Source organism: Solanum dulcamara, chromosome 9 (assembly GCF_947179165.1).
Source record: "Solanum dulcamara chromosome 9, daSolDulc1.2, whole genome shotgun sequence".
NCBI classification, from domain to species: domain Eukaryota; kingdom Viridiplantae; phylum Streptophyta; class Magnoliopsida; order Solanales; family Solanaceae; genus Solanum; species Solanum dulcamara.
In genome coordinates, this window is record NC_077245.1 from 49,684,062 (window position 1) to 49,692,994 (window position 8,933).

Consider the following 8,933-nt stretch of genomic DNA (forward strand, 5'->3'; position numbering starts at 1 on the left):
TTGGACTTACTTGGTATGACAAGACTAAAAAGGGCAAAGCTGAAAAGAATTTTCCCATCCCATGCGAGATAGAAGTTTCATATACTTTTTTCTTCTTCAATTTAGCTATGTCTGATACGTAGCATAGTTGAATAGGAATAGTGTAGGTTACTCTCTTTTTTCTCATGGAAGGGGAGAGTCTCCCTCATTTATGCTTTCCTAGTCGATTTGTACCGGGAGGAGTCCTCTCATAGGTTTACTGCTTTCTAGTTATAGTTAGCCTCTCTTTTGTATCGGGGATGAGTTAGGTGACCTTAATAGGTTAGCCGACTTATGAACCAACATAGGATCGGAGGTAAGGTTTATGTCCCCCTCCTTGTATTTTTATTTTTTTATTTATGTTAAGGCTTGGGGGTGCTGCTCAACCCCTGACTGTGCACGAGAGGTGGGAGCCTCGTGTAGGGTCTGTTCCCTTAAAAAAAAACCAACTTGGGCTGCTTATCGGGCGGATTGAGCGAATAATTTCACTTAACGATTTGGCCTATCAGATATCGGTTTTTAAAATTGCTAATTCACTATCCAACCTATAAGATATCGGTTGATTCGGTAACAGATTATCAATTATCGGACGGTTATTGGACGGTGTATCGGATAACCTATAAGAAGTTCGTAGACTATTTGAAAATGAGAAAGAACTTAAGTTGACATTGAAAAGGTGGAGCTGATTGAAGAGAAGTTATAGCATACAAGCAAAAGTCAAGGATACATTGGCTTCAACTTGGTGACTCATATTTTTATAGAATTGCACACAATCAGAGCAAAAGACTCATGTTAATTGGCTAAAGATTGAAAAAGAAGTGTAAGTATATGGTAATTCTTAATGGGTTAACAGTTTATCCGATAAGAAAATTTAATAATCCACCCCCACAACAATAAGCCGTTAATTATAAAATTTCAAGTTGTTCCTCAACCGTTTGTTCGATAATCTAATACCAACAAGTTAATAAGCCAATTTTACTGTTGTCTTATCGGCTACGATTCGATTTTGAACACCCCTACTTACGACATCCTATTAAGGTGTGCATTTTGCACATTCTTTAAGAACTTAACAAATGAATGATTTGGAATAAGTAATTAATGTTAAATGTGATAATAGAAAAATAAATTGTTTATCTCTTGTTATGCTAAAGTAACCAACCAAAAATGAAAAATAATTTAGAATGAATAGTTAATACTAAAAGTAAAAATAAAAATTACTTTTATCATTGATATCTTGATATGATAAAATAGATAAGAATATAATAAATAAATAAAAATACATTTATTAAAAGTAAACAGAGTTAAGAAAATATGACATGACATTTTAAAAATAAAAAATAAAATTCTTTTTTTTTATCAATATGAAAAAGTAATAGAATTTTATTGGGTATCAAATATGGATGGCTTAAAAGAGATAAAAGAAATTGTTATAAAAAAAATAAGAAAATAATGTGACGTGTCATCCTATTAGGAAGAGAAAGATGTTATTATTGTATCAAGTATACTAGTGAAATTGTCCGCGCTTTGCGCAGCTGTATATATATATATAATAATTCTTAAATGAATAATTTTTTATTTTAATAAAATAGTATATAATATTTATATTCAGATTAGTGTCGGATATATAAAATAATATTGATATTTCTCTTCATATGCGACATGATATATTTTTTCGTCTTTTTCAATATACAAAATAGAATTTTTTTCATCTTTTTAAATGAAACTATTCATATGTATATTGTAAAACAAAATATTTATTGTTGTTTAACTTAATGAAATAAGAGGTCATATTTTGGAATAGCATTATACTATTCTACGTTAAAATATTTTTTATATTTCAATTTTCTCTATCTTTTGTAGGAGTACTTAATTCTATACACAAATTCTGATTTCGTAAAAGAATTGAATTTCTTTATTGTGTCTTTATTATTACATTTGTTTATAATAATTTTTTAAATATTTTTAAATACTATGAAAATAAAACACACAAAAGTTATAAAAAATACTTAAGAGTGGAAGTTACAAGTAACATAAAGAGATATGAGTCATTAAATATATTACTAATTATGCATTGATTTTATTTGTAATAATAAATTAATGAATGTGAAAATAAGGGTGTGTGTGTGTGTGGGGGGGGGGGGGGGGGGGAGATAAAAAATGAAAAAAAAGAAGATAGGTGGTTATAAGAGATGTGTCACCTTATTATTTCAAAAACTCCAATTAAATAATATATAGATGATAGATTTTTTAAGTTATGTTATAAGACATAAAAAATATGTAAATTAAATAACTTACACTGTTACATTGAAAAAGTAATTAAAATGAAAATAAAAAAATTATAAATACATTTCAAACAAAAAAGAATAGCAATGAAAACAAATTGTTACATACGCAAATCAAAAAATGAATCATAGAATTAGTATTTTATTTTATAATTATTTTTTTGCAAGCATAATAAAAATGAAACTCCTGATCATTATAATTCTTTTGATTGAAATGGAATAATTATATTAATTGTGCTTTATAACAAAAAAAAAGTAGAATAGTAAGAGACCAAATGAGTAGTATTTTCAATACATCTACGTAAGTTATTACTACAAATCAAAGTTAAAAAAAGTTCTAGCAGAAGTAGTTAAGTTACTAATATTATAAGTCAATGTAAGAAAAAAATCTAGCAAAAGTAATTTCTAATTATGCTTCAAAAAACATTTTTCTTCTAAAATAGGAATAGTTGTGGTGATATTGTAGTCCTAAAAGAAACAAAATTGATATTTCTACGGGATTTCCCAAACATGGGTGACTATTTAGGAAAATTACTCTAGAATTCAAAGTAGATCACCATTTAAGAAAGGAAAATGATTTTCGAGCAAAATGCTTATGGGCAGAACGGGGACAATTAAGTCGCTTCACATGGGTGGTAGGGGCATTATTGATACTTTCTACTCATTTTATGTTCGTTATACCCTTAACCTCAACTACTACATTTTTAATTCTTTTCGGGTACTGATTCTCGATATTAATTCAAGATCCGACTCTTGATTTTTGATTCAGGACCAAACTCTTGACCTCAATTTGAGACCCAACTCTCTGGTCTCGGTCAGTTCAGGGTCAAAAATCGATTTGGGTGTTGGGTCTTGGGTTATGATTCGATGTTGAATTTTGGATCGGATTGTCGGGATCGGGTCTCGAGTCCAGTATCGGAGTGGGGTTCTGAGTCTAGTTCAGAGTTGTGTTTCAGATTGAAAGTCAAGGTTGGGTATTAGATGAGATGTCGAGTTCAGATATCAAATATGTTATCGAGGTCGGGTGTTGGGGTTAAATCCGGATTCAAAGTCGGATCCCAAATTGGGTGTTGGGATCAGATTTCGATTTGAAAGTCGGATTTTGAGTTGGAAGTCGGGGTTGGATCCCGATATAAAATTCAAATCTTGGATCGGGAGTTAGGATCTAGTCTCGAGTCTGGTGTCAAAGTTGGATCTCATTCTGGAAGTTGGGTCCCATGATGGGGTGTCAGGGTTGGGTCCTGATTTGAAAGTTGAGTCTCGGGTTGGGTGTCATTGTCAGGATCATGGTCGGGTCCAATTAAAATATTGTGTCTCAGGTTGGGAGTTGGGGTAAAGACCTAGGTCATGTGTTAAGGTCAGATCTCAGATCGATTGTTGGGATCATGTCTAGTTTTGAGTGTCGGGGTTGAGTCCAGTTCGAATGTCGAGTTCCAGATTGAAAGTCGAGGTTTGTACCTAGGTAGGGTCTCAAGGTCGGATCTCGGTTCAAGTGTCGGAGATGGGGTTAGGTCCTAGTTTGAATATCGAGTCTGGGGTCGAGAGTTGAGAGTCGAGGTCAAGTCCTTGGTTAGGAGTTGGGGTTAAATTCTCGAGTTAGGTATTGGGGTCGAATCTCAAATCATCGGAGTTGTGTATCAATTTGGGTGTTGGGGTCGGGTCCCGAATCGATTTTTAGGATTGGTTTCTAGGCCAAAAATTGGTTTGGTAAAAAGTATTTCCTACTCTTTAGCTAAAAATGAAATATATTTTCTCATTCACCAACCAAATACTAGAAAATATTTTCTGAAAGATATTTTACACTCACCAACCAACACGAGAAAATAAACAAGAAACTAACTTGTTTTCCAAGAAATAATTTTCTAGAAAAAATATTTTTCATGGAGAATATTTTTCTTTATACCAAACACACCCTTAATGGTAACTTTAGCCCCTTTCTCTCTCTCTGTAATTATTGTTCCTCTTCTCAATGCATTGAATTTTTTTTTCTAAAGCATGCTATTGTAATACCCCAAAAGTAGGAAAGTTAAGAAAAAGGAGAAAAACTCAAAAATTTTAACGTTTTGACCTTCACGAGGCCCTTCAATGGCTGTGGGAAGCACTATGGTCTGTACAAAAGGGGTCGTGCAGGTAATCTAGCCAGGGTGTGTTTTCAAGGAAGGATACAGACTGGTGTATGGTCCGTATAATGTTTCACGAACCGTAGAACCCAACCGTAAGCCCTCCCTCTCGGTTTTGGTTCAAGGGGTTTTTACGAGGGAGCCTTACGTCTCGTGGAAGTGATGACGGGTCGTAGGGAGGCTCGTGTAGGAAAAACTCAAGGACCAAAGCAATGGTCTATTTTACGAGGGGGTATACGAACCATGGAGCTTTAGAAGAGCCGTCAAAGGGCCCGTAGGAAAGTGATCCTTAAAAAGACCAAGCCCCCTCCTATTCACGAGCCACTTCACGGATCGTGAAGTGTTAAATGGTCTGTGAAGAGCATCCGTCTTGGGGGTCATTTAGTAGTTATTTCAAGGGTAATTCAGACATTTTCCCCACTCTCTTATAATACTAATTGGACATTTTTGGGACTAAATCCTAAACTATAACTAACTCCCAACCCTTCAAAACCCCATTCTTTCAAAGATCTATTCTTCTGATGTATTTTATGATGTGGATTGGTTGATTGTTGCCTTTCCTAATGACTATGGTTTATGTATTCTATTAAGATTAAATTAGCACCAAGAGAAATATATGTTGCGGACTCCACAAGGGAGCCCTAGTAGCAATCCCTAGTTTCAAACTACGCGCCACCGTAGGCGCCTTGGTGGCCTAGCTAGTTGATCCATGTTACACCCCACACTTTCGAGCTCAGAATGTCTCTTGAGTTCCTTAGACATTATCATGTGAGCCGGATAAGCCACGACACCATCAAACGACTCTAAGGAAAGGAGAATGTGATACCCCATAGTAGAGAAAGTTGGAAATAGAGTCATAAGAATTCGGAAAGAATTGGAGGCCAAGTAATGAGTTGTAGGACTCGATTTATCTTCATAAGCTACTAATTTAGAATTCTTATACACTTTATTTGCTTAAGGACATACCAAGCTTACGTAGCATGAATTACATAGGCTTCTAAAATAAGACGAGACTATGAACCCACGAGGAAGGAGAAAAGACGACACGTGGCAGCCAATGGAGGGGTGACACATGGTAGCACCCCCAAGCAAGAAGGTGACCCACCTGCTTGGGGTCAAGTAGGTGACCCACCTGCTTGGGGGAGGTGGACCCCACTTCCACGTGGCAGCCCCTAGTTGGAAGAATGATACGGTGGCCAATCATGGCTTGACACGTGTCAACCTAAGGGGATGACACATGTCACCTCCAAGGAGGACCTTATATACATGCTAAATGACTCATAAGTTCAGTTCCTTATCCAAAAATCTTCAGCAAAGGAAGTCAAAAACAAACCCTAGAACAAGAGAGAAAAACGTGATGGCTTGAAGGAGAAAAATAGGTAAGTCCCAATTTCGCTCTGTAAATTAATTATATAGCATATACCACGATTATATGTAGGTATTATAAGTATAAAAGCATGACTTGGTGCAGCCAAAACGGACAGCAAACAGTCCACACAGTTTCAGCGCAACTAAAGAAGTTCCGAGGCGAGTTTTGGCGAGTTTTGGCCAATTTTGGGTAAGGTAAGACTTATCCTTTAAATTTGGACTTTATGGGGTTTTTATGTAGGGTATTATATACCTTTTATACTGCTGTAAGTATAAAAAATGTTGTGGAAATGCTCGATGATAGAAAGAATCGAAATTAAAGTCCTCGTAGTTAAATTATAGTCGAAATGAGGTGTTGTGCGTGTGGGGTGCTGCTGCAGGTGTGTGGTGATGTGTTGCAGGGCCTAAATTTATTTTAAAAGGAGTGTGGGTGCTTTTGTTTTCAGCCACACGACCCCCCATTTCGTATAATTAAATGTTTTGCGAAACAAAGATTAGAAATCCTATTTTGGTATTACAATTTTCAGCAAGTTGGGTGGAGTTTATATTGTGTAATGTTGCCATGTTTTAATTGTATATGAGCTGAAGGTTGATGTTTTTGGTTGGCTGTATTAATTAGGTATGTAATTGGGAATTTGGATAGGGCATATTATAGGGGAGATGCTGTCCAATTTCCGGTAACTCTTTAAATGAGTTAAGGAACTAGTCGAAGAGGCGAGCGAGGAAATGAGTTATGTGAATACTAAGGTGCAACCGAAGGCACTGAAAATTTTAAGGTTGTTGATACTCGCCTTGCTTCCATGTTAAATAGGTTTGGAGGACGACGACGTGGATGTGATTAAGAGAAGTCCGTATGAGGTATGTGAAGCTTTCTTTTGGCGTGTTTTTGGAATAAGTATGTAGAGCTATCTTTCTTTTCTTCTGGCATGTCTTAGATGTAAGTTATGAATGATATGTATGTGATATTTGGGATTCAATCCATTCATAAAGCCCTGAATATAAGTCAAAACTCTCATTTACTTCTTGATGTTAGAAATCCTGCAATAGCTGAGTTGTAAAGCCTATCTCTTATTTCCTTTAGAATGACTTAATTTTAAGTGAAATGATATATGATATGGGTTTAGAGGTAATTCCAATTATGAGCTCTGAGTGTAACTCGTGACTTGTAGTCACTTCTGAACATTAAGAGTCTGAAAGTAGTCAAACTACTATTCTCGAGTCTGCTATATAATGAATAGTAAATGGATGTACCAGCTCCTCTTTTTAACGGCTCTGAAATGATAAATGCCTCTGATTGCATAAGTTGAGTTTTTGACTACATAAATTGTGTTTCTGATTGCATAGACTATACTTTCGATTGCATAAATTGTGTGGCATTATCTTGATGCATTTTTGTGATCCCTGAGGCCCCAACTAATGTAAGCCCTAATGACATCTAAAGGGGTACCACGAATAATTACTCCCCTGGTCTTCAGGTGACGGTTCACTTGACTGTTTCATCGAGTCTCAAATAATGACTTAGTTGCATATGGTTTTTCACTACTCTACTCGTGCATACTGTAACCCATCCTTCCTTGAGTTCCACGATGGGCTAGGAATGTTATCATGCACAGTTTTACTACTTTTTTCACCGCGTCCCGGGCCGAATGTGTACAGTTCCACGCACGAGGAGATGATTCTGTACGTGAGGTGTGATATATGTTATATGTTATGACGATACGATTATTCACCGAGTCCTGGGTCGACTATAATATGATGGTATATATGGCGAAATAAGGAAGGAACACCGAGTCCCTCCTTAGAGGGCCAGATACAGTATGTATATTATGATGGTGGGCTATAGATATATACCACTCCATTCACCGAGTCCCTCACTAAAGGGCCAAATACTTTATGTAGGCATGCATATGAGATTAGAGTGATACATTTGTGACCCCGAGCCCCGTAGTGAATCAGATGTAATACGATGGCATACTAATAAGATTATATCGTATACGATGATATGATGAAATAAAATGCATGACGATATGATGACATGTGAATATGTGGAAATGATTATGACACCGAGTTCACTAGAGGGCTGGGCACAGCATATGATGATGTATATGATTACATGTCCTAAGGTGCAGGTACAGAAAATTGTTAAATTATTATACTTGTCCCCTGCATCCCTATTTCAATTATGGTCTCAGTTATGATGTGTTATGCATTACATACTCAGTACATATATCGTACTGACCCCCCTTTTCTCGGGGGGCTGCATTTCATGCCCGCAGGTACAAATGCTCATTTTGGAGATCCGTCAGCTTAGGAGTTCCTCTCAGCTATATTGAAAGTGCTCCACTGTTCTGGAGGCTAATTTTTGATACTGGTCATTTGATGTATATATTTATTTATGAAGGGGTACGATGGGGGCCCTGTTCCTCTATATGATGCAGTTATTACTCTTAGAGTTCTTTAGACATGTGTGTGGGTTATTTGTAAGTTCATTTTAATTATGCTCATACGACTTATTGCAAATGTTTTCGTGGTATGGCAGCCTCGTCGGCTCGCCTGCCCTTTCCTGTTATGATACAGGTGAATGAGGCTACAGGTTTGTGGAAAAATATTTTGACCTATTGGAGTTGTGTATAGTATCACATCACACACGGTTTAACTTAAGTGTAGCTGATAGGTACGTATACGGCGGTCCAGGTCGGACCCCAATCACAGATTATGGGGTTGGGTCGTGATAAAAGTGGTATCAGAGCAGTTCGTCCTTGGAATGTCTACAGACCGTGTCTAGTAGAGTCTTGTTTATCGGTGTGTTGTGCACCACATCTATAGACATGAGGCTACAGAACATTTAGGATGTTACTTTCTTTCATATCTAATATCGTGCGATAAAGACGAGTCATAGGAAATGAAATTACTCATACTAACTTGTGATTTCAGTAGAAGAACAATATCAATAGAAGGAAGTAGCTGACAATATTGGGAGTTACAAAGCACGCAGGTAAGAAAAGGCACGAAGGACCTATGTCATGTAAGGTGTTGCAATACAATTGATATATAAAGTTGGAAAATGAAAGGAAAAGTATACAGGAAAGTGTAACAGGTGCAGTTCGAGGGGACATACGAGGTAAGTCCATTTTCATATTGCTAA